We start from the raw sequence: 25,995 nt of genomic DNA, 5'->3' as shown, positions 1-25,995 counted from the left end.
ATGGCTGGAATAGCAAAGAGATCCATGTGGCTGGAATATATATAAGCAAGGGGAAGAAGGGGTAAGGGAGGGGGTCAGGGAAGTGATGGAGCCGGGGAATCAGGTCACGTAGGGCTTTGTAGTGCCACATTGTAAAAACTGGATTTTATTCTGAATGATATGGGAAGCCACCAAAAAGTCAAACTCACCTTTTATAAGGAGTCTGGCTGTTGTGTAGTGAATAAACTGATTATTCTAATGTGTCAAAAATGGAGCCGTTGAATATTAAGAAAGGGACTTTTGGAGATCAAGACCCCTGCTACACAAAGTGTGGCCTATGGACCAGAAGAATTGGCATCACCTGGAGTTTGTTAGACATGAAGAAATCTTAGACCCCTACCCCAGACCTCCTGAATCAGAATCTGAATTTAACAAGATCCCCTGATGATCTATGTTTACATAGAGGTGTGGGAGGCCCTGGTCTAGTCTAAGCCCCTCATTTTACAGGTGATGAAACCAAGTGTCAGTCTGCAGAAGTGACTTGCTTACAATCACATGGTTAGGTTCATAAGCGGGCCAGGGCTAGGGCCCAGGTCTCCTGACTCTGGCGAGCCCACTTTCCATGGCCTTACGTGGTCATGAGATTATAAAATCCACTCATTCAGTCAATAATTAACTCACTCACTCAGTAATCACTAAGGCATCATCCCATAATCATACACAATCATCTCACTAAAGATTTTTACCTTTTAAGAACTCACAAGCAAGTCAAGAGAAACTGATAACAGACTAGGCTACTCTAACTCAATTGACCACCTACACTGATTTTAAAACAGAACAAAACCTAACGGTGAGTGCTAGCAGCCTTAGCTGCAATACTTTTCCCAACCCATCTCATCAACTGCTGAGATTTGCTGGAAATGCCCAGGATGTTTAGGAGTGGTGTGCCCTGAAATGTTTCTTCCTCCAGGAGGGTGGGAAAAAGCAGAGATTTCATTGTCTTCTCAGCAGAAAAATCCCCTATGGCCTGAAGCAATTTTTTTTTTAAAAAGCTCAATGTGGGTACCACCCCAGGATCTTGGAGATTAGACATAGAAACCCAGGTCATGTCCCAAAAGGGAAGAGTCAAGATAGGAAGGACTCTATTTTAAGGGATTGATAGGGTGAATGGCTGGAAGTTTCTACAATGGGAAAAAAAGGCGAGTTATCATCCCTGTCATTGCTATTATTGTTGTTATTATCAAAAACTTGTAAATAGTGCTCTTAAATTATTGTCCCTTTAAAACAATAAAGGAGATAATGGAGATTTCTATGGGCATTTGCTATTCACCAGCAGCTTTGCTTTCAGAAAAGTGGCCCAGTAATGACTGCTGGGATCTAGACAGTTCCAGGGGCAGGCCTGGGTGTGTTGTATGGAGACTGAAGAGGGTCAGAGCCCTTAGAGAAATGGTTCTGGCAAACTGAAAAGGGCATTTCCAAGGGGAGAAGACCCACTCTCTAGGAGGCTTTTGAAGCCAATCAGGGGATAGATGGCAGGAGAGAGGGTGAGGGAAGGAGGGGAAGGGTAGATGGGAGATGTTGTGGAATTAGATGCCTGGGACAGGGCAGAAAGGAGGGCTCCAAGATGTCTCTGAAAGGTCTAGCCTGAAGGACTGGAGGGATTGGTGGTTTACCCGGAAAGTTCCTCAGGTTCTATATTAACCAGGGTGGTTAGCACCAGCTGCTGCCCACCCTCCTCCACCCCTCATCCCTGTGACAACAAAGGCTTATTTATGTCTAACTCCTACAGTCTGTCGCGAGGGGCTGGGAGGGCGGCACTCCCACACAGCTGTCTTCCAGGGACTGAAGCATCCTGGCTGGGCCCATCTGGAAACTGCACCATCTTGGAACCCTTTGCTTTCAGCCAGATGGGCAGAAGAGAAAGTAAAGCTTTTTCTTCACCACCGTGAATGGGAGGTGACCCATAACTTTCACTTGCTTCTGTTGGTAAAGATTAGTCATGGGACCCCACCTTACTTCCAGGGGCCGGGAAACCTATTTTAGCCATGGGCCCAGGAAGTGAGCCTGGCTGGGGAGCACAGCCAACTCTCTGCCGTGGGCCTGACATGCCCACACCCCGTGTGGCTCTCAGGAGGCTGGCCCACGGGCAGGGGGCTGCCCTGTCAGGAGGGATGAGCTGTTGGTGACCGTAGCAGAAGGGAGCTTCCTTTGGCGTCTCCTCACTCCAAATCTCACCCTGCTGCCCTGTCTGGACTGTTCCTGGTTCGGGTAAGGTTTGGAGGCCACCAAGGCAATCCCACCTTGTAAATGGCAAGGCCCTTTATTTTGTTTCTTATTGTGGCTGTACAACCTTTAATGCTCCTCCCAACACTGGGATCTGATGAATATTCAGAAGCTTTGGAGTCTCACCCTGCCTCTCCAGTACCTTATCCTCTGATCTCAGGGGAGTCCCTTTTTCCTGCAGTTAGAGCCTTAGTTTCCCTAACTGCAGAGGGAGTGGGTCGGCCCAGATGACCGTTCATTTTCTTTCTAGGCCTCAGAGTCTTACTTCCCTTGAGGACTAGCTTGAACTAGCTCACTTCCACCTCTCCTGAGTCCTTGGAAAGGAATGAGGCCTGAAAAACCTGGAGTTACTGCTGTGAACTTTGGCCCTATTTGTCCTGCCCAAAATTGCATAACAAACTCAGTGACTACTTCAGCTGAGCAGCTGCTGGCATTCAGCAGCTGGCAACTATCCCAAAAAAGCAGGACCTGAATGGTTAGAGGAGAGACCCGAGGGCATGTGCCAGGGCCAGAGGCCAGATTTCAAGGCAGCAAAGAGCTCTGCCTGCCAGGACCTCTATGAGATCCAGGGCATGAGCAAAGCCTAGAGCATCCATAGATGTGAGACCAAGTCCAGGAGTCAGGGTCCTAGCAGGCAACAGGTGCATGCTCAAAAGTCCTTAGTGGCCGAAGGGAAGAGAAGAAGACCTTAATGAAGGGACTGTTTACAAACGTGTGGCCAGAGTTAAAGGACCACACAGAACGGTGAAGCATCCTGGGACTAAGCATCCTGGGACTAGGACCAGGCCTGAAGGGCAAGGGGAGGAGATGTTTGCGGCTGGAGGCCACAAGAGCTAGAGTCCTGGGTGAGGGACCTCCCCACAGGAGCCAGAGCTGCAGACATATGTGACCGCTGCCAGAAGTGCAGTAAAGCAGGGAGGAGGGCGGTGGCGTGGAGTGGGGAATAAATATGTCAACCTGGAATCTCCTGCTAGTGCTTCCCGTTGGCCCAACGTAACAAGAGGCCAAAGGAATAGGGAGCCTGGTGATGCAGTTACAGAGAATCCAGAGGGGCCAGAGCAGGGCCAGCCAGGAATGGATGGCGGGGGCACGAGGAAAACAACCAGGACATGAGTCTCGGGTCTTCTCTGGTCTTCCTCCCATCCTCTGTGAGATTTTGAATATTCTGGACCTGGTGGTACACTCTCAACGAAGTCCCCAGCCACGTGCATGACAACAGCAATAATAATGAAGATGGTGACATTATCTTGTTTATATTATATACTCTCCTGCAATAATATCTGGTTACCTGGAGCAAGTTTCACCACATCTGAAGGAGCCAGGTTGAATTTTTGGCATCTTACCTTGAGATTGCTTTTAGATACAGATTTGGACCCTGTTCCACCTTTCATCTGCAGTGTAACACTAGCTGCTCTGTCAGTCCTGTGAGAGTTGGAAGACTGGGGTAAATTTAGACCAGAGAGTTATTGTGCCAGAGCCAATATTTTAAATACTTGATTTTTAACATGACCTTGACCTCTGTGCCTTGCATAACCACATATTTCTTGTCCTGGGTTTGGCCAGCTTTTCAGTCTCTCGCCCCCGTGCTCACATGTATCTCCCCGCCCCCGGCAGCTCTGAAAGGTCGGTGTGTACAATGAGCCGGGGTGCTGGGCTGTACTAAGTTCCCCCTCCATCAGATACCATCACTGTCAAAACAAAGTCAGCGATGTGAAAACCCTCACCATTCCCCCTGCCTCCTTTCGGAATGCACTGTTCCAACTGCAAGTACAAAGCAGCAATTTATAAGCATGAATTGGTACAGAAAACAAGACACAAAACCAAGAAAATGAATATGACATGGCATTGCATGAAACCCAGAGCTGTAAACAGGGAGATAGGGATGAAAACAGGAACAAGATGACATTTGGACATCAATATACATGACGTAAGAGAGCCAAGAAACCAGACCTCAGGTATTTCTTTTATTGCCTTGTGTAGCCACACTCACTATGGAATGACTACTAATGGATGATTTTCTTCTGGTACTTTTAAAACTCTTTAAACAATTGTGGCCATACTTTTTAGTACTATTTAAAAAGGAAAAAGATAAAGATATATATGTATTTTTTACCCTATAGTATAGTGTACTGTTTTCAAACTGTGGGTCACAACCTTTTAATAGGTCATGAAATTAATTTAACAGGTATGGCCAGCATTTTTCAAAAAAATGAAATAGGGTGAGAATCATCATAAGCATCAGAGTGTATTACACAGAGCAAAGTTAAGTGTTGGATGATACACAGAGACACGTGTGCTGGGTGTGAACGTAGGCTGCACTCTTTGCATGGACTGCGGTGTGTACAGTTGGCTGGGCATCGGGGCACTTGGGCACTTGTTCCAGCGCAGCTTTTAATCTTCCAACTGGCCTCCTCTAGACAGTTGTCCTCTCTGGTGTTGGTATCCTTATGTGTAAAGTGATACATTTGGACAGAATGAACCCTAAGGGCCTTTCCATCCCCCAATTTAACACGTATCTATTGAATACCTGCTAAGTGCCAAGCACTGAGTATTTAGCAGCAAAAACCTTGCACTCACTGCGTTTATATTTTGGTGGGGGGTTGCCCAGTAATAAACAAACAAATGAATAGATAAAACATTGAGTGGTGATAAGTGCAATAAAGAAAAACAAAGCAAGATAAGGGAGCTCATAGAACAATGAAGGGAGGGGATGACACGTGGGCAGGTGAGGCCTCTCTGATAAGGTGATATTTCAGTTGAGACATTAAGAAAGAAAGTGAAAGAATCAAGTCACACAGATTTCTGGGGGAAGACTAGTTCCTGCCAAGACTGAAAAGTGCTTTTGCCTTGTTGGAGGAAGAGGCCCGAGTGGCTGGAGCAGAGTGAGCCAGGGGTCGGGGCAGCGGAGCAACACAGGGAGGGGGACCGGACCAGTGGAAACGAAGCCCGGAGAGGGTTGACCTGATCGGACTCATATTGTAAAAGGTTCCCTGTAAATTGTAAGAGGCTTCTAGAATACTCCAGAAGCAAGATAATAATGTCTTGCTCTAGGGTGGTAGAGAGAAGAGGTGAGAGGGATTCTGAATATATCTTGGAGGTAAACTGAGTAAGATTTGCTGATGGTTTACATATGATGTGAGGGATAAAGAGGAATATAGGATGAATTCAAGGTTTGAGGCCTGAGCAGCTGAAGTTTTGATTTACAGAGATAAGGCGGAGGATGAGAGAAGAGGCTTTGGGGAAGGGAGGGTGAGGCAGGAGATGCTTATGGGATGTTGGAAATCTAAATCTGGAGAGAGGTATTCATCAGCACATGATGATACAGAACGCCATAGGGCTGGATCAGTGACCCCTTGGGAGGACGGACACAGAGATTAGAAGGGAGCCCCGGGCCAATCCCTGGCCCCTCTCACATAGAGACCCAGTGGATGAGAAAGAACCAGCAAACATGATTTGACTCTGTGACTCTTTCCAGAAGAGGCTGCTGAATGAGAAAAGGAAAACTTGGAAAATGTAGGTTTTGTTTTGAAATAATGAGCATGACTTTCCTATCAATCATTGCTAAACCCATCATTCCTGACCCCAACGATCACACCTTGCACCAAACTAAGTAGAGGTTTGCTGGCAGGGTAAATGGAAAAACATATATTGATTGACTCAGGGTTTCCTCCGGCTTGTTGGTGTTGTGAAAAAATGGGGTGAAGTAGAGCTTATTTGCTTTCAGCAGATGATTCCAACTGAAAGAAATTGATTTCCAGGGTTTCCCCAGCAGCCCCCGAGCTCCAGAGGGAGGCTGCAGAGTGGATTTCCCCAAATTTGCCCCCATCAATACCATCTCCATGTCAAAATATAATTGCAGTGCCAAGTCCTGAGCTCTCCGGGGAATTTCTCTCTCTCAGCAAAGGCAAGAGAGACCAGCCTTGTGAGGAAGTCCTCAGCACATGCCTTTCTGGTGCTTTCTCAGGCTTCAGGTCTCACTCTCCCACAGGAGCAGAAAAAATTTGAAGTTGCAGAGAATTCAATGCACACTTCATCTCATTAAAATGTGTCCTCTTGAAAGAGGATCCCAAACTGCCGTGTTCATCAAACCGTGTGGAGCTGCCGGGTGTGTCTTTCTGTTAGTGCTGGATTTCGACCGCAATTTCTATGGGCCATTTGGATGCAGCCGTAGTTGGAAGGTCGTGGTGGCCACACCGAGATTAGAGGGGAGAGCAGAGAACTGCTATATTAGGAGCAGCCGCAAAAGGAACTAGCAATTTTTGCCCCCCAGGAAAACTTCCGAATCTGCCCCTCCTACCCACCCCACCATTGTCCTCTGCCTCTTGGGCCTCCTGCCCTCCCCTAGCAACAAATTCTCTGATTCTATTGTGACTTCTCTGGACACCCAAGCCAGGACTCCGTGCATCCCAGAAACTGTACCCCCCTGGGCCTTCACCCTCCCTCTCTTCACCCTCTTTGCCCTTAGAGCACTGAACTCCTAAAATAACTATGTCTGGCCTGTGAGACAGGTTGACAGATTTGGAGGCTCAGTATGGTTAAATACTGCTTGAATCAAACGTGAAGGCCTCCTGAATGTTCTCCAGCCTTCTGGGAGTGTATTTGTCAGGCTGAGGGAATAGACTGGCAGCTTTGCTCCCTGATCAGCAGTGGGGACAGAGAACAATGTTGGGACCCATCTATAGCCCAATACAGGGTCTGGTTTTGGTCTTGGCTGTACTTCTCTGCCCAGGCTGCACATTATTTTTTAAAGCCCTTCCCTAGTTTCCTGTTGCCTGCTGTACAGAGGCTAACCTTAGTGGACTCTCATTCAAAACCTCACACCATTTAGGCTTCCCACAACAGTAAACCATATCCGCTTAAATATTCTCCCCAAGCACACACGTGCACACACACACTCACACACACTCTCTAACATTCTATTCATGACAGACAGAAGGTCTTTACCCACAATGTCTTTCCACTTTTCTAGGCCTTGGTCCAAGTCTTTTCCTTGTGCCTTGGCTCTCAAATCCACCTTCTCAGACCCCAAATTACCCTGTTCGTGGTTAGGGCACTTTATACTATGGCTTGTGGCAGTCTGCATGGCACTCAAGCTAGCTGTGTGGCTCCCACCCACACTTGCCCCCTCCCCAGTGTCCAAGCACACAGGAGACTCTGAGCTCTTTGAGGGCAAATTAGCAGTGGTGACAGTCACATGTCGGAGGCTATGGCACTTTCACAGAATCAAAGTGAAGAAGACTTTGCTAATTCAAAATGGTACCAGGCGAACAGCTCCCATTTTAGTTTCTGTTAATTTCCTGTTTAAAGACTCCAAAGAAAATGAAACTTGACATCTTCAAAAACAAAGAAAACCTGGCACATGACTTGGGACTTGGGCACATTAAACGCCCTCCAACTGTGGTTCCAAATAGACTGTGGTCAGACACTTGATCAAGGCAGCTACCTGAGCACAGGCTTAGAAAGGTAACCGCTCCTCCCCGCTTTGACTCAGCAGTTCTCTTGCTAGGAATTTATCCTAAGGAATAATTATGTATGTTGATAAAGATTTAACCACAAGGGAAAATTGAAACAAATCGCATGCCTAACAGAAAGGATAGGCTCAAAAATCGGGGTATATCTGTGTGAAAGTGTACTGTACATCCAATAAAAATTATGTTCTAAAGATATGTTTACTGACATGGAAAATTGTCCATGATTTATTGTTGGTGAAAAAAATTCAGGTTACAAAACAGAATATATCATTCAATTTTTTTTTTTTTTTTTTTTTTTTTTTTTCTTTTTGCGGTATGTGGGCCTCTCACTGTTGTGGCCTTTCCCGTTGCGGAGCACAGGCTCTGGATGCGCAGGCCCAGCGGCCATGGCTCACAGGCCCAGCCGCTCCGCGGCATATGGGATCCTCCCAGACCGGGGCACGAACCCGTATCCCCTGCATCGGCAGGCGGACTCTTAACCACTGCGCCACCAGGGAGGCCCCATTCAATTTTTATAATAAAAACCTACCATAGGTATATGCAGAGGATAAATCCTGGAAGAATATACTTCAGAATGTGGACAGTTGTAATCTCTGGGTAATGGAATTATGGCTAATGTTTACTTGCTTCTTTTATATAGCCTGTTTATTTTGGCAATGGATAAGTGTTTCTCCATTAATATATAGAGAGTATTCAGAGAAAACCATAATTCAAAAAGACACATGCACCCCAATGTTCACTGCAGCACTATGTACAATAGCCAGGTCATGGAAGCAACCTAAATGCCCATCGACAGATGAATGGATAAAGAAGATGTGGTACATATGCACAATGGAATATTACTCAGCCATAAAAAGGAACGAAATTGGGTCATTTATAGAGATGTGGATGGACCTACAGACTGTCACACAGAGTAAAGTAAGTCAGAAAGGGAAAAACAAATATCATATATTAATGCATATATGTGGAATCTAGAAAAATGGTACAGATGAGCTGTTTTGCAAGGCAGAAATAGAGACCCAGGCGCAGAGAACAAACGTATGGACACCAAGGGGGGAAAGTGGGTGGGATGAATTGGGAGACTGGGATTGACATATATACACTAAGATGTATAAAATAGACAACTAATAAGGACCTGCTGTATAGCACAGGGAACTCTACTTCACTTTGCTGTACAGTAGAATCTAAAACAACATTGTAAAACAAGTATACCCCAATTAAAAAATATATATATTTAGAGAGAGGGTATTAATAATAAACAGAGAAGCAACGGAGAGCCATGGATCAGAGCATAAGTTCATCAGCAGACAACCTGAGTTGGATTTCATCTGCCAATAACTTGCTGTTGGATCCTGGAGAAAGTTCCTTAACTTTTCTTCTTCTGTAAAGTGTGCATAAATAATGTGTAAAGCGATTCTATGGAGGAAAGAGAGTCTTTTAAACACAGGGCGCTGGAACCACTGGACACCCACAAACAAAAATATGAACCTGGACAGAGACCTTACGACCTTCACAAAAATTAACTCAAAATGGATCACAGACCTAAATGTAAAATACAAAACTATAAAATTCCTAGAAGATAACATAAGAGAAAATCTAGATAAGCTTGGGTGTGGCCAAAACTTTTCAGATACAACACCAAAGGCCCAATCCATGAAAGAAAGAATGGATAAACTATATTTCATTAAAATTAAAAACTTCTGCTCTGTGAAAGACACTATCAACAGAATAAGACAAGCCACAGAGTAGAAGAAAATATTTGCAAAAGACACATCTGATAAAGGACTATTATCCAAAATAAATAAAGAACTCCCAAAACTCAATAAGAAAACAACCTGATTAAGAAATAAACACCTCACTGAGTAAGATGTGCAGATGGCAAATAAGCACATATGGAGGAGGCTGTGAGCGTGTGGGGCAAGGAGGTTATGGGTACTCTCTGCACTTTCCTGTCATCGTTGTTGTGAACCCCAAACTGCTCTAAAAAAACAAAGTCTATTAAAAAAAAAGTTTCTATCTCATTGGGTTGCCGTGAGAGTTAAATATGTCACTCCTGCAGAGCTGTTAGAATAGCTCTTTGGCAAAGAGTAAGCACTCAATACCTTTTAGCTAAAATTAAGTAAAATCAACACACACACATACAGAAGAAGAGATTTTTTTAATGCAAATGAGAAAAAGATGTCCTATCTGACTGGAAAAGTCCAGGGACTTCATACCCCAAACTCACAGAACCTGGCATATTCTAGATGCTCAATAAATGCTTGTGAAGAGGTAAGTAAGGGACTAATCTCTGATTTAAACCTGAGAATAAATGAGATTGCTTAGGGTGAGATGAGCATGGGCCCAGGATTAGGTCTTATGGCCTCTAAACTTAATGATCAGCTAGGGTGGAAGAAACAGGTAAAGGAAACTAAGAAATGGCCAGATAGGAATCAGGAGTGTTTGGTGTCTGAAAACCAAGAAAACTGAGTGTTTCAGGAAAGAGGAAGTGCCCGGCTGGGCTGGGTGCTCTGCCGAGAGGCCAACACCAAGGAAGTATGAGCGTGTCGCTCAGGTAACAAAGGTCCTGGTGATGGTGGTAAATGCAGCTGCACTGGAAGGGGGTGGGGGGGAGCTAGACAGGAGGGGGGCTGAAGAATGACTGACAAGTAAGGAAACAAGACAGGGAGTGGAGACACCTTTCAGGAACCTTGAGAAGGGAGCAAAGAAAGACATTGGCAACCAGAGGGGAATTTGGGACAGAATAGCGTTTACATTTGTTTGTTCTGCTTTTAGGCTGGAATGACTGGAGCAGGTTTAATAAAATACTGATGAGAAAGGATGCTTCCTCCATGTCCATGAGGGATGATGGGAAAAGCAAGATGCAGATGCAGTGGTGGGAAGGTGAAACAGTCCCCATCAGAGATTTCTCTTTTCTTTGTGCAGTAGGGAGCCAGGTCATTTGCAAAGAGTGAGGAGAATTGGAAGAGATGGGTGGATCTGAGCAGAGAGGAAGGTCTGACATGGTCTCCGTGGGGAGCAGCGCAGCCATAGATGGCAAACTCTGGAGGGATTGTGGGGTCCTTATCCATGCCCTGTTCCTTCTGCAAGTTCTTCCCACCTCTAATTCCACAGCCACAGATACCAAGACCCAGAGGGAGGAAGCCATGCGCTCAAAGTCACGTAGCACATTAGGGGCAAAGCTTTGATTGGAGTCAGGTGTTTGGGCCTCCAGTTGAGGGCACGTCCATCCCATGGCAGCAGTCACCTTCTCACGGGTCTGCTCTTCACCATGTGCTGTTGTGTCAGGCTCTGCAGAGGATAGGCTCCTGGGTCTTACGAGATGTTGTGTGGCCCCTTCCCCCTTGTGCAAAGCCTTGCACGTAGAGGGGACGGAAACACTATTTTCTCAGCTAATGAATGATTAGAAATCAGGTTGCCCTTCGGTCTCACTCCTCTTTTTTAAAAAATTAAATTAAATTTTATTTATTTATTTTTTCAGCCGCATCTCTCGGCTTGCGGGATCTTAGTTCCCCAACCAGAGATCCACCCGGGCCCCTGGCAGTGAGAGCGCGGAGTCCTAACCACTGGACTACCAGGGACTTCCCTGTTTCACTTTTCTTAAAGGGAAGCCCTCCCTTATGTATAATAATTCCCTTCTTGCTCCCTCACCCCCATTTCAGAAAAAGCCAAGGGGAGAGCAGAACGAGCATCTCTTTGTCATTTACGGTAACAGACACCAAAACAGACACCAATATCTGCTTTTCTACACTGGGACATGGATAACGTATTTACTTATGTACACTTCACCTTGTTCTGGAAAAGATTTAATGCTCCTAGGGTGTATCAGTTGCTAAAAAAATAATAAGTCCTTCTTTTTATTGTGGATGTCCCAATGCTCCACATAACTGGATTTGGCTATTAACAGATTCTACTAATTAATTCATGGTATTTCCTTGGGGGCTTAGGAACTCATTTATGTAAATGAATGCAAAAGAGATGACACATTAGAATTCCCACCCCAAAATACTTGTCATATTATAAAGATAGAATCAGGAAGGAGTAATTACTATTTACCCACTCAACAGGCTAGTTGAGCTTTTTTTTTTTTTTTCAGTTACGTAGAGGTAACCCTATACAAATGCCAATAGAAGACTCATACCCTGGCTCTGGTGGGTGGCAGGCCCCTGACCGTGGAACACTCAGATGATGGAATCAGAGGTTCAGAGCGTGTAATAGAGAGAACAGTAAGCACGCAGCCGTTAGGAGACCTCTGCTCTAGGCTTGGTTCCATCACTTATTCTGGGCCTCTGTTTCTTGATGGACCAGATAAAATGAAGCATTATTGCTGCCCTGACACAGTGAGAACTTTTGGAATGTAAACTATTTCTGGCTGTGGTCCAGGCCTCACAGGGCTTTGATGTCCCCTCAGGCACAGCAACCAGCCGCTTGTCTCCATGCAGTCCGTATTAGTGAATAGGAGCTTGGTCCCAGTGGTTAAATAGCTCCCCTGCAACTTGCAGGGGCTCTGGGTCTGGTCCTGGCTACGTGTTCCGGGGCCTGAAGCTCTGGAGTGTTGTAATGCAGGGTAAACTGATAAGTGTATTTAGCTCAGTGGCGGTAAATATTCCCTATCACTTTTTAACAGCTGAGCAGGAATGACTGAACGAGGTTTCTAAGAAACTTCACGTTGAATCTCTTAATAGGTTCGGCTAGGGGATTATATATGTGAAGATATGACAAATATCAAAAAGTAACCTGACTGGGAAAAAAAGTCTGTGCATCTGTTTGCATTTCCTGAGCCCCTGAGCCTTTACCATGAGCAAGGGACTATACCAGGGCTGGGAAGGCAGGCCCAGGCCAGGGTGGATGAGACCACGAGGAGCTTGCAGAAAGGTGGGTGATTTCTATCCTCAGCTGAGGGGCCCCCAGCCTCCAGGCTAACCCACAGGGTCAGGCTACCAGATCTAGGGAAGGGAGGTATTCTTCCAGAGTAGGAATGAGTATTCTATCTGTAACACACGAGTATCTAGGTTGCTAGTGCTGACTGAAAAAAAAAAAGCACAACCTAAAAGTTGAGAGTTATGTTTTATTAGGCTCACATTCTTAGGACTTCAAGCCGGGAGACAGCCTCTCAGATAAACGCTGAGAAAACTGTTCCGTAGAGGAAGCCGTGGGGGGGAAGCCAGGAGATATAGGAGTTTTTGCAACACCACCAGGTAGTCAGAACAAAAGGCTACCGTTAATAAAAGAAAACCAAATATCTCAAGTTAAGGAATTTAGCGCTTTCCTCTATATGGGAAGATGCAAGAGTCTGGGCTCACTGAAATCATTCTTTTGATATGCACCTCAGGTATCTGGGGCCAGCATCCTGTGTTTTCTCATCCTGAGTTTCCTCAGGCTGCACCGTTGCAGTTAGCTGCAGTCTGATGGCTTCTAGATGGCGGGCATTCCTTGTTTCCATCCTGAACTCCCTTAGGGCTCACCGTTGGGGTGGCTGTAATTGCTGATGACTGCAACATCCTTTGTTTACTGATATGTCAGGCGATTTTTTATTTCTCACCAGGAAAGTCTATCAATTCTGTTGTTGAAGGCAGGACTTTGCCAGGCACTGGGAATTTAGAGGTGGATAAAACATGATCCATGTGCACAGGGAGTTCACAGGTGTCTGGTCCTTAAGAGAAGCTCTCTCTAAGCCTGGGAAGCCCCAAGGGGGCATCCAAAATCACGTTCCTGGATATGCAAAACTGAGGACCAGATCCTTAATACACTTGGCCCCAGCTAGATGCTGTTGTGCCGGAAAGGCCTGGAAAGCCAGCTGGATTTTGCCCCTTCTCTGAGCAGTCAGTGGATTTTACTGCAAGAACCACTTTCCTCTCTAACCAGGCACAGATACATTAGAATGTTAGAAATTTATTGTTTCCTTTTGTATTTAACTTGCTATTGACGATGACTCTGTATGTATTCACTCATTGTCTCTGGTTTCCAATGAAGGAAGGAAACAATGTCCTTTAGGCACCTCCCCTGCCCTTTAAAATTATGAAATGTTCCACATTCACAGACGACTATATGTACAGTTTAAAGATAAATAATAAAAGAAACACCTGTTACCCAGCTGGGCCTGAATCCCAGCTGTGTGGCTCGGTCCAGTCCCTGCTTCCCCTGACTACTCCCACAGCCCTACATAACCAATGTACTGACTTTTATGTTAATCATTCCAGTTTTCTTTACAGTTTTACTCCCCATATTACATGTCCCTAAGAAATCTACTGCTTGGATTTGAATAACACAAATTAAAAAAAAAAAAAAGCTGTGCAAAGAAAGAGCACTATTGCCATTATCAGATGGGATTTCCCAGAAAAACAAGCTGACTTGTTTTCAAGGGGTACAGTATGGTTTCAGCTTTCCCGAGTTTTCAAAAGCCTCTTCTGTGGAAGTCAGAGGGCAAAATCGTAAGTAGAGGCACATCTAGGATTTGTGGGGCCTGAAGATTATATAATTTGGGGGACTCTTTAAGAAGAGTGTGAGTTCAAAATTACAAATGTTAAGTTAGCTGCAGGGCTTTGCGAGGGGCAAATATGAGTAAGGGGCTAAAGTTTCATTGGCTTCAGGTAAATAAGTCTTTAGCCATGAGGGCTCACCTGCATCCAGGCATCTGGTAGACCTGCAGTATGGGTGAGGCAATGAACACCCTTTAAAAATAGGGTCAGAGGGGGTTTCCCTGGTGGTGCAGTGGTTGGGAGTCTGCCTGTCGATGCAGGGGTCGCGGGTTCGTGCCCCGGTCTGGGAGGATCCCGCATGCCACAGAGCGGCTGGGCCCGTGAGCCATGGCCACTGGGCCTGCATGTCTGGAGCCTGTGCTTTGCAATGGGAGAGGCCAAAACAGTGAGAGGCCCACATACCACAAAAAAAAAAAAAAAAAAAAAAAAAATAGGGTCAGAGGGAAAGGGCTGCTTTGTATTTTCTGCTTCTAAGCTCATCATAGCCTATCGCCGTCTCTCAAGAACAGGTCAAAGAAGAACACTTCAGAAATGGAGATGTTTTGTGAAATGAGGGTTCTCAGCTGATTCTAGAAGCGGAGCATAGACAAATGAGCAGGAATTTCCTTAATATATGAGGAAGCCATGACAGACACAGATAAACCTGTCCTCAAGATTAAATGAGGGTATAATGTCAGTGGGGATTTTGGTGATGACAGTTTTCATCATATCTGTTTCTCTTTTTTTTTTGCCTCACCATGTGGCTTATGGGATCTTAGTGCCCAGAACAGGGATTGAACCTGTGCCCTCAGCAGTGAAAGTGCAGAGTCCTAACCACTGGACTGCCAAGGAATTCCCTCATATCTGTTTCTTGAGTCCCACTTTTCCAAGTGGAGCTGGTTAATCTCTACGTCTGGTACATGGCTATTATTATGGGATTTCCCTTCACCATCCTTCTAGGGAATCTTTGTCTCTCTCCGGTTTTAGATCCTCCTCCTTGATTTACTCTATCTTTTTTTTTTTTTTTTTTTTTGCAGTACGCGGGCCTCTAACCGTTGTGGCCTCTCCCGTTGCAGAGCACAGGCTCTGGACGCGCAGGCTCAGCGGCCATGGCTTACGGGCCCAGCCGCTCCGCAGCATGTGGGATCTTCCCAGACCGGGGCATGAACCCATGTCCCCTGCATCGGCAGGCGGACTCTCAACCACTGCGCCACCAGGGAAGCCCAATTTACTCTATCTTTGAGTGGGGTACATTCTTCAGTAGCTTTCTAAAGATGCATGATACTTGCATACTTGAAAAAAATTTTTATTCCACTTTCATACTCAGCGGGTAGTATGGCTGGGTATAGAGTTCTAGATTGGAAATGACAATCTTCAGAATTTTAAAGGCTTCATGGTATTTTAGCTTCTAGTGTTGCTGATGGGAAGTCAGAATCCATTCTGATCCCTAAACTTTGTATTTGACCCACTTTTTTTTCCTTCCTGGAAGCAGTAAAATCTCTTGGTCCCTCAAATCATACCAGCCACTTATTGGCTCTTCAATCTGGCAGTTCATTCTGTTCTTGAATTACACCGTTGATTGTTCCTCCCCTTTTTTTCTCTTGCTCTCTTTCTGGAAACACTGCTATTCAGATGTAAGGCCTCCTGAACTTGTACTCTATTTTCTTACTTTTTCTCTCTTATTTTCTATCTCTTTGCCTTTTTGCTCTATTTGCTGGGGAATTGCCCCAATGTTATATTCCAACTATTATGTTGAATTTTTTATTTTTACGTAGGCAGATAATTTTCCTTTCATATATTCTTATCATATTTCCTAACTACAAAGTATTATATGTACATTATTTAACAATTATTACAAAAATACTTTACATAGAAAATAAAAGGTTTCTGTAGTTCAGTTTAGTAGATCATGAAACAGAATAGAGTCCAGAAGTAGACTCATGCATAATAGCCTAAACCTTTGTAGATGAAGCACATTTTATATTTATTTTTGAAAAAGATGGTGTATAGTAAGAAATGTGGCCTCCAAAGAGAGGTCTGGGCTTGTCCCAGTACCTGGGAAGCAACCTCTAAATCCTAGGAATTTCCTGAGCAATAAGAACGTCTTTCTTTTTTATGGTGGGCCCCTGAGACTACAAATGGTATTATATGCTAATGAGATGACTTAGGCTGGAGGGTGGTCATGTAAGAAAGACCAAGCACAAGATTAGAGGTTTGGGGCTTTGGGTCAGATGGTATCAGTCCAACTTCCAGGGAGGAGAGGGCTAGAGATTGAATTCAACCATGTGGGTAGTGTTTCAATCAATCATGCCTATGTAATGAAACCTCAATAAAATCTCTGGACACTAAAGCTTGGGTGAGTTTCCCTGGTTGGCAATACTCTGTGCATATTACCACACATCAATGTCAGTAGGGTAACACATCCCTGATGATGAGAGAAGCATTGTATTTAAACACTCCCAGACTTTGCCCATACATTTTTTTTCCTTTGGCTGGTTTTAATTTGTATGCTTTTGTCATAATAAAACTGTAATTGTTAAGTATAGGGCTTTCCTGAGTTCTGTGAGTCATTCTAGCAAAGTATCGAATCTGAAGGTGGTTTTGGGAAAACCCCAAACTTGCAGCTCTTGTCTGAAGTAAGGGCAGTCTTATAGGGACTGTTCCCTCTGAGTGTGCAGTTTGGAAAAACCCTTAGAGATGCCAAGGTAATTCAATGAGAAAATGACACTCTTTCCACAAGTGGTAGTGTAATCATTGATATCCATATGTAAACAAGTGAACCTCAATACTTACCTCAAGGAATTCCTTGGCAGTCCAGTGGTTAGGACTCTGCACTCTCACTACTGAGTGCCCAGGTTCAATCCCTGGTTGGAGAACGAATATCCCGCAAGCCATGCAGCGTGGCCAAAAAAAAAAAAAAAAAAAAAGGTAAAAAGGAAGAGGTTGAAATAAATTTAAAAAATTTTTATCTCATACTATATACAAAAACTAACTTGGAATGGATCATAGGTATAAATGTAAGAAGTAGAAATATAACATTTTTAAAATAAAAAATAAGTGAAAATCTTTGTGACTTTGGGTTGGGATATATTAATACATTAAATAGACCATAAAAAGCAGGAAAAAATGATGAATTGGACTTCATCAAAATTAAAACCTTTTGCTCTTCAAAAGACACTGTTAAGAAGATGAAAATGCAAGCCACAGGCTGGGATAAAATACAGCTGACCCTTGAGCAATGTGGAGGTTAGGGACACCAATCCTTGTGCAGTTGAAAATCCACATAAAACTTAGTATTTGTATCCAAACTTAACTGCTAATAGCCTACTGTTGACTGGAAACCTTACTAATAATATAAACAATTGATTAACACCTATTTTGTATGTATTGTATTTACATTAAAGTAAGTTAGAGAAAAGAAAATGTTGTTAAGAAAATCATAAAGAAGAGAAAGTACATTTACAGTATTGTACTGTATTTATTGATACCATAAGTTTACATTGTCTGTTTACAAGATGAATCGTCTGTCAGTACCTACATCAGTATTGTCTTATGTGATGCAAAGCACTGTAGATGTTACACATATTACTAACACTAGACATAAAAAATGAAAGACAATGTGAAAAAGAATTTCATATTTATTTACAGGTGTAACAACTTATGCATTGATAAAGAAGCAGCAGCAATATAATTGCTTCATGGTAGCCTAGCCTACACACTAACGAATGAATCGTTATAAAATTTTTAAATTTATTTATTTATTTATTTTTTGGCTGTATTGTGTCTCCATTGCTGTGGCTTTCTCTAGTTGCGGCCAGTGGGGGCTACTCTTCATTGCAGTGAGCAGGGGCTACTCTTTGTTGCGGTGTGTGCACTTCTCATTGTGGTGGCTTCTCCTGTTGCAGAGCATGGGCTCTAGAATGCAGGCTCAGTAGTTATGGCTCATGGGCTTAGTTGCTCTGAGGCATGTGGGATCTTCCTGGACCAGGATTCAAACCCATGTCCTCTGCATTGGCAGGTGGATTCTTAACCACTGTGACACAAGGGAAGTCCCTTGTTATAAAATTTTTATGGCATACAGTATTACTGTCATATTCATAATACAGTATTGGAACTTTGTTACATTTTGTGAAAAAAAATACTTTCCTGTGATGATAGGCGGAAGCACAGTTTCTCCAAGTAGGGGAGAGAGAGAGAGGCATACTTTACAGTAATGTAATTCATTGAAAGCAAAGCTATAAAATAGTGAGAAACAAACACATTCTTAATTTCATATTAAGTATCACTCACCTTATGCCAACATAAGGATAGGCTTCCACTTCAATACAAGTCTTGTACATGGTGTTCTACATGATGAATACTTAGGCAACGGTGATGATGATGACACAAAAATGTCTCATACAGTTTTTGCCATGCACTTATTAGATTTTCAATATTTACTATTCATTAGGTAAAGTAGATCATCATAAAGGTCTTCATCCTCATCGTCTTCTCATCGAGTTGGCTGAGGAGGAGGAAGAGGAGGGGGGTGTCTTGCTCCCTCAGGGGTGGCAGAGGCAGAAGAGGCGGAGGTGGAAAGAGAGACAGGCACACTCAGTCTAATTTTACAGAAATACCTTGTAAATTCTGACTTTTTTCTGTCTTCATTTCTCTAAAAAGGCTTCTATGTGGTATCAATCCTTCTACCTTTTGCTTTAGTTTCAGTGCCTGAATGATAGAAGTGTCTATGTTGTAGAAGTCAACAGCAGTCTTGAATAAGCAGAACCCGTCTGCCAGATTGTCTAATGTCAGCTTGTTTCCTAGCAGTGCTTCTTCTATATAATCTTCCACATCATCTGGCACTGGTTTAGAAGCACTCCTCTCTGTCAAGTCCTCTTCAGTTAATTCCTCTGGTGTGGTGTCTATTAGCTCTTGAATTTCTCCAAGATCCATATCTTTTATGTGTGTGTGTGTGTGTGTGTGTGTGTGTGTGTGTGTGTGTATTTGGTTGTCCAGCTCCTTAGTTGTGGCACATGGACTCCTTAGTTGTCACATGTGAACTGTTAGTGGCAGCATGCATGTGGGATCTAGTTCCCTGACCAGGATTGAACCTGGGCCCCCTGCATTGGAGTGTGGAGCCTTATCCATTGAGTCACCAGGGAAGTCCCAAGATCCATATCTTGAAACCCTTCACCACCAACCCCCCACCTTTTTTTCATATCCACAATCTCTTTCATGATTTCCTTGATTGGCTCTGTCATAAATCCTGTGAAGTCATGCACAACATCTGGATAGTTTTCTCCAGCAGGAATTTATTGTTTTGGGCTTGATGGCTTTCACAGCTTTTTCTATAACAATGATGACATCTTCAGTGGTGTAATCTTTCCAGACTTTCATGATGTTCTCTCTGTTGGGGTTCTCTTCCATCATACTGACAGTCTTTTCCAGAGAGTACCACGTGTAATAAGCCCTAAAGATCCTTATGACCCCCTGGTGTAGAGGGTAAATTAGAGATGTTGTGTATGGGGGCAAGTAGACCACTTTGCCAGCTTCAGTGTTGAACTCATGGGGTTCTGGGGGGGCCACAGGCATTGTCCAATATTAAAAGAACTTTAAAAGGCAGTCCCTTACTGGCAGGGTACTTCCTGACTTCAGGGACAAAGCATTGATGGAACCAATCCAAAAAGAGGGTTTTATTGTCCGGGTCTTCTCATTTTACAACCAAAAGACTGGCAGCTGGTGTTTATCTTTTCCCTTCAAAGCTCAGGTGTTAGCAGCTTTGTAGATAAGGGCAATCTGGATCATAAACCTGACTGCATTTACACAAAACAGAAGAGTTATACTATCCTCTCTTGCCTTAAATCCTAGTACTCACTTCTCTTCCATACTAATAAATGTCCTTCGTGGCATTTCCCCCCCCTCAGAATAAGACACTTTCATCTGCATTAAAAACCTGTTCAGGCAGGTATCCTTTCCCCTCAGTGATTTTCTTTTTTTTTGGCGATACATGGGCCTCTCACTGCTGTGGCCTCTCCCACTGCAGAGCACAGGCTCCGGATGTGCAGGCTCAGCAGTCATGGCTTACAGGCCCAGCCGCTCTGCGGCATGTGGGATCCTCCCGGACCAGGGCACGAACCCACATCCCCTGCATCGGCAGGCGGACTCCCAACCACTGTGCCACCAGGGAAGCCCCCCTCAGTGATTTTCTTAATGGCATCTAAGAACTCATCTGCTGCCTCTGGTTCAGCAGAAGCTGCTTCTCCTATTATCTTGATATTTTTTAAGTCAAATCTTTTTCTAAAATGATCAAACCACCCTTTGCTGACATTGTTTTCTCCAGCTTCTCCAGATCCTTCACCTTCTTTTTGCTTTAAGCTGTCATATAATGACTTTGCTTTCTCTTGAATCGTATTGAAGTCTATAGAAATGACTTCCCTATAGCAATTCTGCACCCACATAAAGGCTGCATTTTCAATACAAGATAAAAAGTTATTTCACAAAAAGTGAAATGTTTTCACACCTGTTGGTGTAGTTGCAGTGAAGCTTTCATGAAATTATTTTTCTTTTTTCATAGTGGTCCTTACATTGGGACAACACAATAAATGAAATTAAAATGCTCTAGAAGGAATCAATAGCAGAATAACTGAAGCAGAAAAACAGATAAGTGACCTGGAAGATAAAATAGTGGAAATAACTACCGCAGAGCAAAATAAAGAAAAAAGAATGAAAAGAATTGAGGACAGTCTCAGAGACCTCTGGGACAACATAAAACACACCAACATTCGAATTAAAGGGGTCCCAGAAGAAGAAGAGAAAAAGAAAGGGACTGAGAAAATATTTGAAGAGATTATAGTTGAAAACTTCCTTAACATGGGAAAGGAAATAGTCAATCAAGTCCAGGAAGCACAGAGAGTCCCATACCGGATAAATCCAAGGAGAAACAGGCCAAGACACATATTAATCAAACTATCAAAAATTAAATACAAAGAAAAAATACTAAAAGCAGCAAGGCAAAAGCAACAAATAACATACAAGGGAATCCCCATAAGGTTAACAGCTGATCTTTCAGCATGTAAGCCAGAAGGGAGTGGCAGGACATATTTAAAGGGATAAAAGGGAAAAACCTGCAACTGAGATTACTCTACCCAGCAAGGATCTCATTCAGATTCGACAGAGAAACTAAAACCTTTACAAACAAGCAAAAGCTAAGAGAATTCACACCACCAAACCAGCTTTACAACAAATGTTAAAGGAACTTCTCTAGGCAGGAAACACAAGAGAAGGAAAAGACCTACACAAGCAAACCCAAAACAATTAAGAAAATGGTAATAGGAGCATACGTATCGAGAATTACCTTAAATGTAAATGGATTAAATGTTCCAACCAAAAGACATAGGCTGGCTGAATGGATACAAAAACAAGACCATTATATTGCTGTCTACAAGAGACCCACTTCAGACCTAGCGACACATACAGAAAAAGTGAGGGGAATGGAAAATGATATTCAATGCAAATGGAAATCAAAAGAAAGCTGGAGTAGCAATTCTCATATCAGACAAAATATACTTTAAAATAAAGACTATCACAAGAGACAAAGAAGGACACTACATAAGAATCAAGGGATCAATCCAAGAAGAAGATATAACAGTTGTAAATATTTATGCACCCAACATGGGAGCACCTCAGTACATAAGGTAAATGCTAACAGCCATAAAAGGGGAAATCGACAGTAACACAATCATACTAGAGGACTTTAACACCCCACTTTCACCAATGGATAGATCATCCAAAATGAAAATAAGTAAGGAAACACAAGCTTTAAATGACATACTAAACAAGATGGACTTAATTGTTATTTATAGGATAACCCAGCCAAAAAGAACAGAATACACTTTCTTCTCAAGTGCTCATGGAACATTCTCCAGGATAGGTCATATCTTGGGTCACAAACCAAGCCTTGGTAATTTAAGAAAATTGAAATTGTATCAAGTATATTTTCTGACCACAACACTATGAGCCAAATACCAATTACAGGAACAATACTGTAAAAAATACAAATACATGGAGGCTACACAATACACTACTAAGTAACCAAGAAATCACTGAAGAAATCAAAGAGGAAATTAAAAAATACCTAGAAACAAATGACAATGAAAACACAATGATCCAAAGCCTATGGGATGCAGCAAAAGCAGTTCTAAGCAGGAAGTTTATAGCAATACAAGCCTACCTCAAGAAACAAGAAAAATCTCAAATAAACAACCTAAACTTACACCTAAGTTTAGGTGTAAGGAGAAATGAAAAAGGAGAAGTAACAACTGACACTGCAGAAATACAAAAGATCATGAGAGATTACTACAAGCAGCAATATGCCAATAAAATGGACAACCTGGAAGAAATGGACAAATTCTTAGAAAAGCACAACCTTCCGAGACTAAACCAGAAAGAAACAGGAAATATAAACAGACCGATCACAAGTGCTGAAATTGGAACTGTGATTAAAAATCTTCCAACAAACAAAAGTCCAGAACCTGATGCCTTCACAGGAGAATTCTATCAAACATTTAGAGAAGAGTTAACACCTATCCTTCTCAAACTCTTCCAAAATATAGCGGAGGGAGGAACACTCCCAAACTCATTCTATGAGGCCACCATCACCCTGATACCAAAATCAGACAAAGATGTCACAAAAAAGGAAAACTACAGGCCAATATCACTGATGAACATAGATGCAAAAATCCTCAACAAAATACTAGCAAACAGAATCCAACAGCACATTAAAAGAATCATACACTATGATCAAGTGAGCTTTATCTGAGGAATGCAAGGATTCTTCAATATACACAAATCAATCAATGTGATAAGCCATATTAACAAATTGAAGGATAAAAACCATATGATAGTCTCAATAGATGCAGAAAAAGCTTTCAACAAAATTCAACACCTATTAATGATAAAAACTCTCCAGAAAGTAGGCATAGAGGAAACTTACCTCAACATAATAAAGGGCATATATGACAAACCCACAGCTAGCATCGTTCTCAATGGTGAAAAACTGAAACCATTTCCACTAAGATCAGGAACAAGACAAGGTTGCCCACTCTCACCACTATTATTCAACATAGTTTTGGAAATTTTAGCCACAGCAATCAGAGAAGAAAAAGAAATAAAAGGAATCCAAATCAGAAAAGAAGAAGTAAAACTGTCATTGTTTGCAGATGACATGATACTATACATAGAGAATCCTAAAGATGCTACCAGAAAACTGCTAGGGCTAATCAATGAATTTGGTAAAGGAGCAGGATACAAAATTAATGCACAGAAATCACTTGCATTCCTATACACTAATGATGAAAAATCTGAAAGAGAAATTAAGGAAACACTCTCATTTACCATTGTAACAAAAAGAATAAAATATCTAGGAATAAACCTACCTAAGGAGAAAAAAGACCTGTATGCAGAAAACTATAAGACACTGATGAAAGAAATTGAAGATGATACAAATAGATGGAGAGATATACCATGTTCTTGGATTGGAAGAATCAATATTGCGAAAATTAATATACCCCAAGTAATCTACAGGTTCAATGCAATCCTTACCAAACTACCAATGGCATTTTTCACAGAATTAGAACAATAAATTTCACAACTTGTATGTAAACACAAAAGACCCCAAAGAGCCAAAGCAATCTTGAGAAAGAAATGCGGAGCTGGAGGAATCGGGCTCCCTGACTTCAGTCTATACTACAAAGCTACAGCAATCAGGACAGTATGGTACTGGCACAAAAACAGAAATATAGATCAATGGTACAGTATAGAACGCCCAGAGATAAACTCACACACATATGGGCACCTAATTTACGACAAAGGAGGCAATACAATGGAGAAAAGACAGCCTCTTCAATAAGTGGTGCTTGGAAACCTGGACAGCTACATGTAAAAGAATGAAATTAGAACACTCCCTAACACCATACACAGAAATAAACTCAAAATGGATTAAAGACCTAAATGTAAGGCCAGACACTATAAAACTCTTAGAGGAAAACATAGGCAGAACACTCTATGACATAAATCACAGCAAGATCCTTTTTGACTCACCTCCTAGAGAAATGGAGATAAAAACAAAAATAAACAAATGGGACCTAATGAAACGTCAAAGATTTTGCACAGCAAAGGAAACCATAAAGAAGACGAAAAGACAACCCTCAGAATGGGGGAAAATATTTGCAAACGAAGCAGCTGACAAAGGATTAATCTCCCAAATTTACAAGCAGCTCATGCAGCTCAATATCTGAAAAACAAAAAACCCAATCCAAAAATGGGCAGAAGACATAAATAGACATTTCTCCAAAAAAGGCATACAGATTGCCAACAAACACATGAAGGATGCTCAACATCATTAATCATTAGAGAAATGCAAATCAGAACTACAATGAGGTATCATCTCACACCGGTCAGAATGGCCATCATCAAAAAATCTACAAACAATAAATGCCAGTGAGGGTGTGGAGAAAAGGGAACCCTCTTGCACTGTTGGTGGGAATGTAAATTGATACAGCCACTATGGAGAACAGTATGGAGGTTCCTTAAAAAGATAAATATAGAACTACCATATGACCCGGCAATCCCACTACTGGGCATATACCCTGAGAAAACCATATTTTAAAAAGAGTCATGTACCACAATGTTCATTGCAGTACTATTTATGATAGCCAGGACATGGAAGCAACCTAAGTGTCCATCGACAGATGAATGGATAAAGAAGATGTGGCACATATATACAATAGAATATCACTCAGCCATAAAAAGAAACAAAATTGAGTTATTTGTAGTGAGGTGGATGGACCTAGAGACTGTCACACAGAGTGAAGTAAGTCAGAAAGAGAAAAACAAATACTGTATGCTAACAGATATATATGGAATCTAAGAAAAAAAAAAGTTCTGATGAACCTAGGGGCAGGGCAGGAATAAAGACACAGGCATAGATAATGGACTTGAGGACACAGGGAGGGGGAAGTGGTAAGCTGGGATGAAGTGAGAGAGTGGCATGGACATATATACACTACCAAATGTAAAATAGATAGCTAGTGGGAAGCAGCTGCTTAGCACAGGGAGATCAGCTCGGTGCTTTGTGACCACCTAGAGGGGTGGGATAGGGAGGGTGGGAGGGAGGCGCAAGTGGGAGGGGATATGGGGATACATGTATACTTATAGCTGATTCACTTTGTTATACAGAAAAAACTAACACAACACTGTAAAACATTTATACTCCAATAAAGACGTTAAAAAAAAAGGAGCAATACCAAGACTCCACTGGCAAATGAACAGAAGCTGAATTTAAAAAAAGAAAAATCCAATTAGAAAATGGGCAAAAGACATGAACAGACATCCTGAAGAGGATATACAAATGGTAAATAAGCACATGAAAAAAGAAGTTCACTATCTGTGGCCATGAGGGAAATATAAATTAAAGCATGTAAGCTATCTCTACACACCTAGCAGAATGGCTAGAATAAAAAATTGGCAACACCTAATGCTGGTTAGAGTGCAGAGAAACTGGATCAGTTACAAACTGCTGGTGAGAATGTAAAGTGGAACAGCCACTGTGGAAACCAATTTGTCTGTTTCTTATAAAACTAAACATGTAGCTACCATACAACTCAGCACTTGCTCTGCTGGGCATTTATCCCAGAGAAAAGAAAACTCATGCTCCCGCTAAAAAACTGTACACAAATGTTCAAAGAAACTTTATTCAAAATAGCCAAAAACTAAAGACAAAACAGATGTCTTTCCACCAGTGAATGGTTAAGCAAACTGTGTACATC

This window comes from Mesoplodon densirostris, chromosome 5, assembly GCF_025265405.1.
Source record: "Mesoplodon densirostris isolate mMesDen1 chromosome 5, mMesDen1 primary haplotype, whole genome shotgun sequence".
Classification (NCBI taxonomy): Eukaryota; Metazoa; Chordata; class Mammalia; order Artiodactyla; family Ziphiidae; genus Mesoplodon; species Mesoplodon densirostris.
Note: the sequence above shows the minus strand (reverse complement) of the source record.